The sequence below is a fragment of the Microcaecilia unicolor genome, chromosome 5 (genome assembly GCF_901765095.1).
Source record: "Microcaecilia unicolor chromosome 5, aMicUni1.1, whole genome shotgun sequence".
NCBI lineage: Eukaryota > Metazoa > Chordata > Amphibia > Gymnophiona > Siphonopidae > Microcaecilia > Microcaecilia unicolor.
In genome coordinates this window covers 146,321,935-146,338,211 of record NC_044035.1, presented here as the reverse complement: position 1 = coordinate 146,338,211, position 16,277 = coordinate 146,321,935, and the positions used below count along the sequence as shown (strand labels likewise).

At 44.9% G+C, this 16,277-nt stretch overlaps 1 protein-coding gene across 9 annotated transcripts in view; it reads right to left on the bottom strand.

Annotated features, from left to right (window-relative positions):
- Nucleotides 1-16,277, bottom strand: part of USP54 (ubiquitin specific peptidase 54) — a 479,705-nt gene that overhangs the window by 382,869 nt on the left and 80,559 nt on the right. For all 9 annotated transcript variants that reach the window (XM_030203404.1, XM_030203402.1, XM_030203407.1 and 6 more), the window contains exon 2: nt 9,012-9,135. The gene's annotated coding sequence lies outside the window, so the exon portion shown is untranslated. The remainder of the gene's footprint in view (nt 1-9,011; nt 9,136-16,277) is intronic.

Genomic DNA, 16,277 nt, shown 5'->3' with positions numbered 1-16,277 from the left:
AAGCACAGACGAAATATGTTTGTTCCCAGGTGACCAGCACTTAGAATTGAACCTAGGAAGGAAGTGACCCAAAGAGATACAAACAAATTGAAGTGGAAAAGAAACCTCAAGAAGTTGATATAACCCCAGCAGATCCAGGAACCATACATCACTAATAGGAACAGGGAGTATACTCCCCATCCACCCCCCACCCCCATTTATAAGCTCTGTACAGAAAAGGTACACTGTATGATTATAGCTTCTTTTACAGTATCATTAATACTGTAAATTCAAACAGGTGCAAAGGGTTCATTATATTCTCGACATGGCCCTTGAGCTCTATCCACAAAAACATAACACCCCCCAACTCTTGTTAATAATGAGTGCTCTGTTTGCTGATCTGCAAACAGGTCATACTTAACAGCTAAGACAAGCTCAAAAGAAGGATGTGGAGAATGGGGTCCAGAATGTCAAGAGCTTGTTGGAATTTTAATTCTTTGACATTAACAATGGTACTGAGTGCCACCAGCAATATCTTGTAGAAACCAGGCAGTATCAGAGCAGAAGCAGATTTATCAAAATAAAACAGCATCCCACAGAGTGGCACAGCAACTGTAAGAGCAGATAACACACATAAACAAAAAGAGGTCTTCAGGTAAACCATTCATAGACAGACCACTGAAGGTTTAAGGGCAATATGTACAGAACATCTTATGCACTTCAGTTTCTCTGAAACTTGTTCATTCTAATTTTATAGCTCTCTTTTTTTTCAGACTTCTAAGTTTCTAGAGCAGCAGTAAAACTCAAGTTCTTCAAAATACTGTGCCTGTTTCTAGTGGTTTTACATCTGATTTATTAATATTTCTGTTGAATTTGTTCATTATATAAAGCAGATATAAAAGGAATGTCAAATAAAAATTAATGACGAAAAATAAAAACACACACAACACATGGAAAAAATACTGCATGAATATAGATATGTGGTCTAAATATACATGTAAATATCTCATACCTTCTCCATGTTTTTTTCTACCACAAAAGTTTGGAGGAGTTTTAGTGTTTTTTCAATATGACTGGAAAATGTTGGTAGGCCTCGTGTATGTTAAGATATACTTTCTAAATTGCAACCAATCTCGTATTCTATAACTATTTCAGAATGGCACAAAAACACATTGAATGTGCATAGAAGTAGCAGCCACCTTAGGAATCCTTTTACTAAGCTGCAGTAAGAAGTGGATTTTTCCCATGTGCTAAGGCCATTTTTAGTGCAGCACAGGGGCGTAGCCATGGAGGGCCACGGGGGCCTGGGCCCCGCAAATTCGTCTAGGCCCCTGATTTGGTACTGGGGGTTCCCAACCCCCGCCAGTCCGAAGCCTTCTTCAGCTCTGGTCTCTGGCGCAGCCACGTTCGCTGCTGCCCCCCTGCTCTTCTTTCTCTTGCTCTTCCTGTACACGCTGACGCTGAGTGTCAGTGTTAACAGGAGGAGCAAGAAGAAAAAAGAGCAGGGGGCAGGCCACGAACACGGCTGCGCCGGAGACCAGAGCTGAAGAAGGCTTCGGCTGGCGGGGGTTGGGGACCTCCACCAGCAAAGGTATTTGTTTGTGAGGGGAAGCGGCAAGGAGGCGAGGCGAGGAGTGGGGGGGGGGACGATACTCAAAATGTGCCCCCAACCTCGGGCTCTGGCCCCCTCCCACCATGAGGTCTAGCTATGCCCCTGGTGCAGCGGTAAAATGGCCATGCACTAATGTTGCCTTTAGCATGCAGCCATTTTTTAAAAAGTACTGTGTGAGCACTTACTGCCATCACAGATATCCTTTAATAGTCCTGAAAATTCTGAATATTCGGAGGAAAAAACCTCAAATTCTAAAGGCACACTCCTATTGTTGATATCACCAACTATCGGGAGCTCCTTTAAATCATCACGGGTAAAAAAACTCCTTCTTTTCTGTTATTTTGCAAATACTACAATGTCTTTTTACTCTATTTAAACCAAAATAACAAAACCCGTCTATATATATCTAGTACGGGAAAAAGCACTCATCTTATCCAATTACAGTCAACTCGACACCTTCCACGGCCCACTTGGCCTCAGTTTCGTGTCCTTCTTCAGGGTGCCGTGGTGTCTGACTGATCGAATAAAGTGCTCTCCAATCTGTTCATGCTTGCACTTACTGCCACCCATTTTGTAGACGGTAAGGGCTCACGTGGTAAACTAGTTAGTGCACCCTAATGTAGATGCAATACACCCTAATGTAGATGCAATAACTGTTTAGTGCAAAAATGCTCACTCTCTAACCCCTGGCACACCCCCTCAAAAGAAAGATTTTAGCGTGTGGTTAGATTTGGCAGTTACCACAGGACACCATTTTAAGCTGCATTAGACACATGTTAACACCTAATGCAGATAAGTAAAAAGGCTTTATAGTTTCTCTATTAATGCTGTCCTCTATACTTATAGACCTATGCACAAGGACTGATTCACAAAATACAGCACATTGTAGAAGCTTCAATAACCTTACTTAATTTTATACAATTCAAAATGAATTAACATAGGAGCTTGTTTCTCTGATATGGAGAAATTAGGTCTTACCTGATAATTTTCTTTCCATTAGTTCTTCACACTATTCCAGGACAAGTGGGTAGTTATGTCCATCGATCAGCAGGTGGAAATAGAGAATACAGAACTGAGCACCACTACATAGCCCCCCTGCTAGCAGCTCAGCTCCTCAGTATCCGTCCTCAAGCAAGGAAGAAAACACACCCAATCAGGAGCAAGGTCAGCAATCAACATATCCAGCCCCAAGAACCATTCAAAGATAAGGCCCCTGGAAAACAGAATACAAAGACAGTACATAGAGCCACCAAGAAAGGCGTTGCACCACGGGAGGGCTCCTGGAATAGTGTGAAGAACTAATGGAAAGAAAATGATCAAGTGTACAGCGTAGCGCTATATAAAAGATAAATAGTAGTAGTAGTAAGACCTAATTTCTCCTTCCATTACGTTCATTCCCACTATTCCAGGACAAGTGGGATGTTCAAAAGCTATCCCTACAAGGGTGGGAAGCCGAATCTGCCATACGCAGAACCGACGCCCCAAATGTAGCTGCTGCCTGAGCGGCACCAGCCATTCTACCATAGTTACTGAAGGTATGCAGCGAAGCGTACGCCGCTGACCTGCAGATAGCCATCAGAGAAGACAACGAAGCCTCCACCCAAGACGTAGCCACACGTCCAGGAGAACCTTCAACCTGAGAAGCGCCTCCCAGGATACAGGCTGAGACCAAAGCCACCTCCACTCACTGGGAAAGAAAGCCTTGGGCAACATGAAACCCCCTGCTGTTTATCAAACAGCCCAATAGGACCAAACGAATGGCGAAAAACATCGGGAACCATGAAACGCAAGAACGCCCTGTAAGACCAGAAGCTTCCAAAAAACAGACCACTGGCTATGGAAAAAGACAGACCAACAAACACTAAGGCAAGAAGCATGGTACTGCCCCAAGTGAGACCCCTGCCTCTGAAAAACGGATAAAGGGCCTTCCAAGAGAGAGAGAGACTGAAGTTGCGAGAAGCAACAGACTGACAGAAACACCTCAAAGAACACCATGGACAAAGAGAGAACTAAACAGGTGCTTTAGCCAACTAAGCCATGGTGCCACGATAACGAGGCCACCTATCAACAGGCTCAAACGGGGAGTGCTGAAGCACCCAAGGACCAGAAAAAGAACTCAGTCCAGAAGACGCAGCTAACGAAGAATCCTGCAAGCAGCCCTGAAAGCAAGCCAGAACCCCCCACTGGACCTACAGCACTAGCCCCATGAATTTCTCTCCTGCCACAAAGCCAGAAAGTGGCCCAGAGATGATGCAAACGGCAACCCAAAACCTCACAGCACGCCAGACGCCGATGAGGAAAAGCGCTTCCCCGGCCCGAAGCAAGGAAGCCACCACTGAAAGCGAATAACCCTTTCTTCCTCAGCCAAGACCTCTCTCCAGGGCCAGGCCACAGGACCAAGGAAAGAGGGAGGAACCTCATGGTCACTAGGCCTGGCAGAAAGACCTTGACCACTGAGGGAATCACAATGGTTCCTCAAACAGGAGCCTCAAGAGATCTGCTACCATGGAACCATGGCCAGGCTGGAAACTAGGATACCCTGCCCCAAAGGTCTGCCACTCTCCCCCACAGCTGGACCTAAAATCGGCATGGGGGAAGGCATACGGAGGTCTCTCACTCAGACACAACCATCGCAGGGCGAACAGATCCCTAGAGTCCTCTGCCTGGCGGTGGCTAAAGCACTAAGGAACCTAGACATAGGACTAGGCCACCAGCTGAAACGGCTCGACCAAACCGCTCCTCCTCTGCTGGCAACCAGAGCGCACCGACTGAGCAAGTCTGTCTCCATATTGAGGACCCCGCGAACCGCCGAAGACCACAACCGAAGGCTCACTGCCCATCCATTAACAAGCTGGACTCTCCCACCAGCAGACTGCTAGGAGTCACCCCCTGCGAGGCAAAAAAAGGCAACCGCTGTAGGTAAGACCGAAAGGCCCAAACGGCGGCATTCCCAACAGTGGGGCAAAGGCCTCCAGAGCTCGGCTCACTGCATGCAGCTCCAGAGGATAGAGGGCCAATGCCCACCTTGGAGACCAAGAACCCTGCACCAAGGAACCCCAGCAAAGGGCACTCCCCAGCCTGAGAAGCTGGTATCCATAGACACCACCTCCCAAAGAAGGCTCGAGGAGGACCTTCCCAGGGTCAACGAGAAGCAGCAACCCCCTCATGCACTGAGAGCAAAAGAGCCAGATGCCACCGCCCTCTGAAACCTGAGACCAGCGGCTGAGCAGGGCCCCCTAAAGCGGCCGCATAAAAGAAGAAGGAACCCCTTCCATTGCCGCTGCCATAAATCTAAGGATCTGCATGAAATACTAGGCCTGTGGCTGGTGACAAAGCAGGCGCAAGAAACTTGGAAGCTAACTTAAAGCGCTGTCCCTCTGAAGAAACACTCAAGCTCATCAGGAATAAAAGTTGGCACGCTGGCGCCAGCCTGCTCCTGTTGAAATTAAACACCCAAACCAGACAAAAAACTGGGGGGTGAACCAGCACTGAAGGGGTCTCTAGGCAAGAGGAGACCAGGAGTCATCCAGGTAACAAGAGAACACAAAACCCTGCGTCTCCGCAGAAAGACTGCCACTAGGAGCAAGACCTCAAAAAGGGTCCTCAGGTCTGACGGAACCAACTGGCAGGGTCCAGAACAGGAATGAACTGCCAAGACAGCCCGTAGCGGGAAAGAGAAGTATGCCTCCCTAAGATCGAGAGGGGAGAGAAACTTTCTCTCCAAAACAGAGGTGATCAGAGACCTCAGGGTCGCCATCCGAAAATGGATACCTGTGGATCCCTTGAGATCCAGAATGGGTTGCACTGTTCCTGTCTTCCTGGGAACCCCAAAAAGGATGGAGTACCAACCCAAACAGCGATCGGCAGGAAGGACAGGAACAATGGACCAAAAGGGTAGCAACAGCTGCACTGCTCTTCTGCTCTGAGCAGACAGAGGCCCCCTCTGACAAGGAGACTGCAAGAAGAGACGCCAGCCAGACGCCAGCACCTCAAAAATCCAGCACCTAAGCTGAGGAGAAGTTAGTCCACACATCCCGAAATGCCCGAAAGTGGCTCCATGTGGGCCCAGATGGGCCAGCCAACCAGGCCACCCAAGGATGGCCGGGAGACAGCAGCCACTCACCCCGAGTGCCCTGCTGGTTCCTGGTTCCTCGTCCCCCGTGAGAATGCCAGGCTTCAAACCGAGCCCTCTGACCAAAATTCTCAGGACCAGGCCAACCCTTAGTGCTGACACAAAACCGGGCACTTGCCAAGCCCACAGGGCGGTCCAAGAGCGAGGAACATCCCCTGGCTAACGCTGGAGCCCGACTCACCGAACTCCTGAACCAAATCGCTGAGGGTGTACCCAAAGAGAAAGGTGCCCCAAAGTGGAAACCTGACCACGCAGGCCTTGGAGGTGGCAACCACCATCTACGACTGCAGGCAGAACTGACAGCTTGTGGTGAAAGTCAAAAACATAACCTAGGCCAAAGCAGGAATGTCATACACAGCGTCCACCAGACGGGCAAAACGTGCCTCCAACCAGGCAGCCCGGGAACTGCCCCGGGAAACAGACTGCTGCTGCCACTGCAAACAGGCTCATGCCGCAGCCTTCGACCCAAGACAGCCCGCAGTGGGAAAGACAAAGGGCTACCAATAGAAGTCTGCAGCTCCTAATGCAAACACCTCCAAGACGGGCTACAATGTCTGATCCAGTTTCCCATCTAGCAGATTCCGCGAGGCAATGCCGCCAGCAACCAAGAAGGGAAAATTCAAGGTGACTGCAGACACTGAGTCCAATGTAGGGAACAGAGCTTCTCCTTCTCCGTGAACTAAAGAAAAGAAGTGGGCCATAGTTCTCCCAACCTGCAGGCCTAAGACAAGTGCACTGTACATTGTGGTAAACAGGCCAAGAATGACCATTACATGGGGAACACTTTGGACAAGCCCCTGAGGCCCTACGCAAGGCTAGCCGCCCGACTCTCCTCCAGAGAACCCCAAGGGTTTCGCTATGGGAAGCGCTGCTAGCGCCACCGAAAAAAGGGAGCCAAACTCCTCCCGCTGAAACAGACCAAGCACCCGAGGGTCATCCCCCTCCCCCAGAGGGAGCTCACCCTCCACCAAGGGCTCTGACAGAAGAGACCCCATAGAGCAGCCCAACTGCAGCAAAACAAAACAAAGACTCCACGTGTTATCCGCTGCGAACTCCTGGGAGCCAGCGGGGGAAACCCCGTCCTCCAGGAGATGCTAGGGCCGCTGGAGAAGGGACTTCTTGCACCAATCCAAAGTCTGGCAAAGCAAGAGAACAAGCCCAGGAGGGTAGGCTCTGACTCAGGGCCCCCCCACCCCCGAAGAGATCCCTATTGCTACAGCTGTCTGCACAGGCCCTCGCGCCGGCAGAGAAAAAAATGGCTGCCATTCCCGCCTCCCTCTGAGGCGAAGCGCCGAGACACTGCACTGGGGACCAAAGCTGCAAGCAATGCATTGCTGCAACTGAGGACGCTCTGTGTGCGTGAGCCCCGACTCAACCCCTCCACTCGGGAACTGGACTGCACACCGTGCAGCAGCCCAAGGAGGAACCCCGCCCGCTGCAAGACGGGCAGCTCCTCACACTCCCAGCAGGGGCTGCCATGAACAAAGATTGTCACAGCATGGCAAAGCATGTGGCACACTGCGCTACACACGTGCTTGTCTTTCATGCGCTTTTTTTTTTTTTTAAACCGGAACGCAGCACAACTCAACCATAAAGCTCTTTTTTTTTTGTTTTTGTGAGCACAGACAGAAATCGCTCCCAGGGACGTCCTGAGGCCGAAAACACAGCAGAGAACACACTACCCTGGGTCCATGCTCCCAGGGGATACAGCCACCCCCTGTCACGGCAGGGCACAGCACCACCGGCCCGCCAAACTCGCAGCGCTGCCTGCACTTTTCCTTATCTTCTGAAGCAGACTGGTTGCTGAGCAGGCTCCCATAAGAACACAGAACACTCCAGGGGGGAAAGCACAACAGGGACCCAGCACCACCAGGTATGTCTGCCCAATATGGTCAACCAGGAACCAGCTGACCAACTGGACCAGGAGCAAGGCCTCAGAACCAGAAACAGAGGAAGTCTGTCCATCCACCTACTGGAGATAGAAGATACTGAGAAGCTGTGCTGCTAGCAGGGAGCTATGTAGTGGTGCTCAGTTCTGTAGTCTCTATCTCCACCTGCTGGTCGATGGACATAACTACCCACTTGTCCTGGAATAGTGGGAATGAACGTAATGGAAACACGAAATAAATCACTACCAACTACACTAAACCCCGAGGGAGAGACAAAAAAAATATACAAAAATCAAAAAAATAGTCAAATCCCAGAAACAAGTATATCAGATGTCTAGAGAAGACACAATCCTGTAACACTTTGTTGAAGAGGGAACGAAAGAGTTCAATATAGGCTGAACCTATAGCTGAGCTTAAATTTCAGTGAGTTTAGCCGCAAAACGGCCACTTGAAAGCTTATTTTATTTATTACTTAAGTTTTCTATATAATAATGTTAAAGCAGGAGTGTAAAAACATTCAGTAGGCATCTGTATACAAAAAAGACCAGTAGGTTATGCTTATGGGATTGAATGAGTATACTGAATAGAATGCTACTATTTGATAGGATGGGAGAACAGACTTCGTAGTGATGTCAGCACGTTTTTGACGTAAGTTTATTCTCTTTAAGGATTACCCTGTCATGCTGTGCAAGTTTAAAATGGAGGATCTGTTGTTAATGCAGCACTGGTGTCCCTGAAGAAGAATTCTGAAACAGAGATTTTTGTTGGACGTTTGAAACACTCATTGAAATAGCAACAATCTTAAATTAAGATAAGTTTGCTCCTGCCTGCTCCTTTATACTCCAGTGCTTTTTGTAACATATATGGATGTTATTTATCTTACATTTTTGGATGTAGACTTTTAGTGTACAGATCTGAGGGTCTTTTTTATACATGAATGCCTACTGAATGTTTTTACACTCCTGCTTTAAGATTATTACATAGAAAATTGAAGTAATTAAATAAAATTTAGACACATTAAAATAAATTAAGGGTTACATATAGAGAGAGTGTTTATGATGTACAGAGCTTTCAAGTGAGACATTTTGCAGCTAAACTCACTGAAATTTAAGCTTTGCTGTAAGTTTAGCCTATAATGAACTCTCTTTTGTTCCCTCTTCAACAAAGTGTTATAGAATTGTGTCTTCTCTAGGCATCTGATATACTTATTTCTGGGATTGACTATTTTTGATTTTGTCTCTGATATACACAACATAATCTACACTTATCTTCAAAAAGTAATTAAGAATACAAAACCAGAAAGTCTTGATTGCATAAGTCTTCATACCCTTTGTCACAGATAACTGAAATTTTCCAAAAACTCCTTAACAATGCCCATAATACATTTAACACAGCTCACCTGTTTGCAATAACACTTGTAAAGTTTATTTGATTAATCCTGGGTGAAGACTCAAGCTGCTTCTGTTTTATCAGATGGATCTGTAGAAATTTCAGGAACACTTTGAGACTGGTTCTCTGCATCCCTAAAAATTAGAAGTTATAGAGTTATTAAAAATGGGAACTCTTCAACAAGGTCACTGGGCTGTGAAATGCCCCATGGCTTGCCACAATCTCTGATTTTGTTAAAATGTATTTAGTTCTCTTGGAAAGGAACTTAACGCATTAGGTTTACCTTATTTTATCTATGTAGATGGTGCTCAGATAACCTTTCCTTCAATTAATGATTTGAATGCACAAGTTTGGGGTTTTTTTTAAGACAAACTATCTAGGCATCTTCTTAAATTGAATCCTGAAAAAACATTGTGTGTGATTGAGAAATTGCCCCCACTCTTCCAAAAGTGAATCCAACACTAACATTAACATAGAAAAATGAAGGCAGGTAAAAATCATATGACCTAGCCAGTATGCCTATCCATGCTGTCTATCTTCAACTTCCTTAGAGATCCTATTTACCATATATACTGAAATAAAAATTCATCTGAATATAAACAACAATTTTTCCCCCTTCTTTTAGGGGAAAAATGTTAACTCAAAAATAAACCGAGTGTTTATATTCCAGCATTCTTCCCCTTCTGTTCTTCTTTCCCTCTCCCCCATGGTATCCAGCATTCCCCCCTTCCCTCTCTCCTTTCCCCATAATGTCCTTCCTCTGCTTTGGCTGTCCTCCCTCCGAACTGGCAAGGCTCCCACTTACTTACTCACTCACTCCCCCCCAAACAGGCATAGTTCCCATGCTTCCTCCCTCCCTCCCCCTTTGGCCTATCGTACTGCCCTGGTGACTTAGTAGCAAGTTGGAGCAGGATCAATCCCCACTCGCTTCTGCCCATTCCACCTCCATAGTAAAAATGGTTGTCACAACTTCCAGTGCCGGTCTCTCGAGATTGCTTCTGGAGGTCATGGCAGCCATTTTGGGACGGGAGCTGGCATAAGCAGGATTCACTCCTTTTTTTCCTACACAAGAAAGTATCTTCCTTATATGTAAGGAACACTAGCCATTCCAGGTACTGCAGGAACAATTTCACTGAACAAAGTGCAGTTTGAAGACTTCAAGTTTGCTTATAGGAGTTTCAGTGTTCTAGAAATTCAGATTATATACAGTCAGAAGTGAAAGCCAGGAAACACTCAGATGGATATCTCATGGCCACAGTCTTCCCAAAATGACTAGAAAATAAGTACATAAGTATAGCCATGCTGGGACAGACCAAGGGTCCATCAAACCCAGCAGCCTGTCACCGACAGCGGCCAAAAGAACAAGCAATTTGTCCCACCCTATCCTAGAAATACTGTATTATTCCCTTGTCCATTCAATAACATTCTATGGCTTTTTCCTCCAGGAAGCCGTCCAACCCTTTTTTTGAAGTCCGCTAAGTTAACCGCCTTAACCACCTTTTCCAGCAGTGAATTCCAGAGTTTAACTACACATTGAGTGAAGAACAATTTCCTCCGATTCGTTTTAAATTTACCACACTGCAGCTTCATCACATGCCCCTTTGTCCTAGTATTTTTGGAAAGCATAAACAGACGCTCCACATCAACCCCATTCCATTCCACTCATTATCTTATAGACCTCTATCATATCTCCCCTCAGCCGCCTTTTCTCCAAGCTGAAGAGCCCCAGCCTCTTCAGCCTATCCTGATAGGGAAGTCGTCCCATCCCCTGTGTCATCTTTGTTGCCCTTCTCTGCACCTTTTCCAATTCCACTATGTCTTTTTTGAGATGCGGTGACCAGAATTGAACACAATACTCGAGGTGCGGTCGCACCATGGAGCGATACAACGGCAGAATAATATCCTTACTTTTGTTTTCAATCCCTTTCCTAATAATACCCAACATTCTTTTTGCTTTCCTTATCATCCTGATAGACCAGTCCACACCAGTGGGATAAACCCAAGCTTTATCTTTCACGGCCAGGAGGAAGACAAGGCTCCCTCCATAACTAGCCGGCCAAAAGCACTATATTCCCATGCCATCACATCAACCCTGTAGTGCTTAACAAAGGAATGCAATGACAACCACACCGCTGCCCTGAGGGTAACTTCCAGTGAGACCACTCTGGCTTCTGCCTTGGAAAATGCCTGTGATCTAGTCAAATGCACCCAGGGACCTTGATTTATGTTTTATTAGCATTGGATATTCCACCTTTACTAGTCAAGGTCAAAGCGGTTCACAACAAACACACACACAAAATAAAACTATGAAATTAAGAAAAAATGTCAATAAACGATAGAAAAGATTATTAGTCATGCATACTGAAGAAAACAGAGGTCAAACATTCTATGGCTTCACAAACAATCAACAGTGTAGGCATCACCCCCCCCCCTCCCCCCAAGCCATGATCAGCCAACCAGCTGGACTACTCATCTATTGGCTCCAAAAGCCAATGTACAAAGATAAAACTAGCCTGTACAGAAAGCATTAAGTGATTATATTTTCTTTTATGACCTAGAAGCTCAATCATGGTATTTTGTAATGATTGAATATGTTCTATAAAATAATTAAGGAGGCCAGCATAAATAATGTTACAATATAGAGCAGCATGGGGGACTGAGGAATCCCACAATGATGAAAAACTTGCCACAGGATTTCTGCTGGGATGAAAGAAATTGCTAGGGGATTCTTTTAGAAGTGTACTCAAAATTTGATGGGTGGGGATGGAATGGAATGAATCTTAGTGGGTATGGGTTAGATTCCAGTGAGGATGAGAAGGGATGGCTAAAATTTCTGTACCCATGCACCTCTATAGTGGAGGCAATGCACGCAAATTTATCTCATGTAAATTCATTGTAGTTATAACAATCTATACGAGAAATAAGTAAAGCATAGCTAACAGTATGTGAAGTAAGCTGATCCAAATAACATCTAGGGGAAATTAATCACCACAGTGTGATGAATCCCTGTCTCAGCAATGTAAAAACTTGGGGCTGAAAAGATAGCTGGTAGTCAATAATAATGACCAGATATCAAAATTTTTCAACTGGGGTAATAGGCAGATCAAACAAGGCAACTACTGGTGAAGGATGAGTAGGAGGAACCTGCAATTGGAAGTGTATGCCAGTTCAATTGTGACCTTAATCCATCAAGCAACTTTAGACTTGGAAACAGCCTGTCCTTATATGGACCTCCGAGCAGTACAAACAAATGATCCAACCTTCTGAAACTGTTGGAAAGGGAGAGAGGAAAAACACCCTGTGAACATCTAACTTATGAAGGACTCTTCTCAAACTCTCCCTCTTGTACGCTCTAAATGGTGGAAGAGAGACAATCTAACTCAAATGAAAGGATACTACCACCTTCAGCCAGAAAGATAGGACAGCACAGGTATAAAACAGAATCCTCGAAAAATGCAAGAAAGGGTCCCGATGTGAAACAGCCTGCAACTCTGACACCCTGTGGGCCAAATAGATTTCCACTAGAAACACCACTTTCAAGGACAGATCATGCCCTGAAATCCTTCTCAGTGACTCAAATGGTAATGCAGCAAGTGCCCTGAAAACCAAATGCTTTGGGAAATGGATGTACAACATGTCACCTTCCCAAACCACTCAGCAGGGCACATTCTTGATCTAATAATGTAATCTCAACAGTCTCCCATCTTGATGATATTGCTCCACTGATGCATATTCAACACGGACTGGGCATCATCATCAGTAGTTCCATTAATGTCTAAAACTCTGTTGACGTCAGGCAAGAAAGGACAAATGCCTTTGGCACAAACGTAAAATGCCTGACTCTTTAAGAATTTCCAGGCTCACTCATCAGTACTATACCACCCAGATTAGGGAAGCAAAAAGGACCTATTATCAAATTAAGCAGGCTGCCAGTTTCACAATACAACTTTTCTTTTTAACAAACTGACTACTCCATATCAGGTAATATAATTAGATTATTTCTGACACACTGGCCACATACTTCTCCTTGTGGTCTCTGTTCCATCACTTAAAAGATACTTCCCAGCCCTCTTCATGTTTGCAGGTGTCATATCCCATCTCTGGAGTCTTTGATTTCACAGCTTCACAGTACTTTTTGCCCACTTGATCCAATCCCATCTAGCTGGCTCAAGCTACCTTCTTTGGGCCTGCTTCCTCTGATTCATTCTATGCTCACTAATAGTCTTTTCACAAGTTATGTTCCTGTCCCACTTAAATCAGCTCTTATTAGACCGCTTCTGAAGAAACTGAATCTTGACCTGATACAGCCTTAGAGTTACCGACTAGTATCCCATCTACCTTTTCTTGCTAAAATAATGGACACAGTCATTTTTTATCAACTCCAAACTTTCTCTGAAACTATCAATGCTTTACATCCTCAACAGTCCGGGTTTAGGCCTGGTTTCAGTACGGAAATTATACTTATTGCACTACTGAGCGAACTCATACAGCATGCTGGATCACGGGATCCATGTCCTCACCGTCACTTATTTCAGTTTTGTTTGATAGGCAAATCACACCAGTGCCATTATTCATATACCTTGGAATCATTCTTAATTCAGCTTTGTCCTTTTCTCCACATTTCTCTCGGGTAGTCAAGATAGGTTTTTTTTTTTCTTTCTGCGTAGACTACAATCTGTTCGGTCAATCTAGATTTTGACTGTCTCTGCACTCTATTTTATGCCTATTTACAATCCAGATATGATTACTGTGATACTACTTATGCTGGCATTATGAAAGCTAATCTGAAATGACTACAAACTTTGGAGAATACAGCAGCACGTATTATCTACAAGGCAAGTTGTTATGATCATGTCTCCCCACTTCTCTGTCGTTTACACTGGCTACCAATTGAATTTAGAGTTAAATTTAAAGTTCTCACTTTGACACACAAAGTTCTATATAGAAATACTCCCATGTATCATAATTCCGTACACCCTGTCACGCACGTTACGTTCCTTGGGAGATAATAAACTAGTGATTCACAATCCCACAAAGGCAAGGTGGGAATCCACGAGGGCTAATAACTTCTTTTTTTCATGCACCTGCTTTGTGGAATTCACTCCCACAGTACCTTCAACTGCAGACCTCCTATTCTACTTTTTGTGTTGAATTTTAGACCCCCCTTTTTTTTAATCTTCCTTTTGATGCATGATTACAGTTGCCCCTAGTCTCGGTTACATGGCTACATCTATTCCTGCAATGAAGAAAAATGTGCTTAGGATTGGTTGATTTGATTCTTGTGCTCCTGTTTACTTGGTATGAATGAATTAGGTGTAGCGTACTGTACTATCAAGAATGTGTGTCTCTTATGTGTCTGCTTCTTTCCTATCTTACAATATGAAGTTCTTCTCTATTTTCTATAACTTTTGGTAATGTAAACCACCTCGATTTGGGCACAAAGCTGGCAATATATTAAATTAATAAAAAATAAATGATAATTAACTTCACAAAGTAAGCAAACCACATCTGAATGTGATCCCAGAGGCTCCCAATACAACTTACCTTGAAAACATGCAAGAGCTGCAACCTGAAGGCTAGACATTTATACAGCCCTCCTTATGAGGTAAATCAGCCCACTATGACAAAGTATCACATTCTTCACACCTGTGCTCAAAAAGTCACCAGATGCACACAAACCAAGGACACTGAGGGCCTGCACACTTTTAGCAGAGTAGCTATCACTGCAGTAAAATAGTCTCTGCATGTTAGACTGCACCTCTCATGAGCCAAGTCATAAGCTAAAAGTTGTCCAAGATCCTTGAGTACCACTGGCCCCTAATAAGAAGAGGAGACTCCATCAAAAGTCTGACTAGGTCCACATACCAGAGATGTCACAGCTAATCCACTACCAAGATCACTAGAAAGGGATGCTTTGCGATCCTGCAGATCATCTAGTTGATCAGTGGTCACAGAAGAAACACAGAGTGAATCCTGCAGTCCTGCAGAGACCAAAGCTGAATCAACACATCAATCCCCACCACCTTTTAGCCTTTTTTGTGATTAAAGAAGGCAGGGCACTTAGTATTCTAACATGCTGCCATGAAATCAAATACCCAATGATTCTTAAGCAGTTGGAACATCCTTGGGATTCAGCTCCCTCTGTTCTTGGTCCAGCTTTAATGAAAGTCCACTTACACGTTTTTCGCTCTGGCACTATGAGCTACACAAGTTGCTAGGAGATGAAATTTCACCCAGCTGCCTGACCTTGCACACCACGCCATGCTTCTGGTACCTCCTTGCTTGTTGAAATACACCATGGCCATTGCATTGTAAGACATCACCCAAATTGCATTTCCCACTAAACAATATACCAGTATACATGTGCCAAAACTTAATCTGTGCCAAAGACTTTGGCACTGGCAAATGCATGTCAAAGTACCGGTATATGCATGCCACAGTCATCATTGATCTGCACCAAAAAAAATATATACCATACGTCATCAATCCACACCAAAAACAATATACATAATAGATTCACACCAAAACCACATCAATTCTCATTCAAAATATAGCAAATCTGCACCAGAAATAGAGTTCATATATTAAAGCCCCCAATAATATAAACCCTTTACAAAAATGCCTGCCATTCAATTTCTAAATTTAAACTCAAAGGGGTCAAGGTTTCTCATTTATAAATAACAGGTTACACACAACATTGGTTTAGGAAGCCTATGGATAGGAAGGGAAAATTAGGTTCTTACCTTGGTAATTTTCTTTCCTTTAGTCATAGCAGATGAAGCCATTACGTATGGGTTATGTCCATCAACCAGCAGGGGAGATAGAGAGCACTCAAACTTTCACAGTGCCCTCTTGGCCAGCTAGCTCCACTGCCTCTTCAGTATTTGAAGCTTCCAAAGCAGTATGGCAAACCGCAATGGGAATCACAAGAGCTTTCCTCACAGCAAACGATGGCCCATCACAAGGGCATGAACTCATAAAGGAGGGAATGCACATCCTCCTGGAGGGAATAAACTCATCCTCCTTATAGTATAAGTGGAGGGGAACACCCGCGCCGAGGGAATCACACATCCTCCCAACACACTGGAGGGAATAAACTCATCCTCCTATTTATAGAACTGGAGGGGAACACACGCGCCTCCTGGAGAGAATCAACACATCCTCCAAAAAAAACATGCTGGAGGGAATGAACACATCCTCCTAAATTTAAACTGAACATGAATCCTGAAGATTGTTTTCCAACTTTCCCCCAAGGAAGGAACTTCAGGAAATTAGA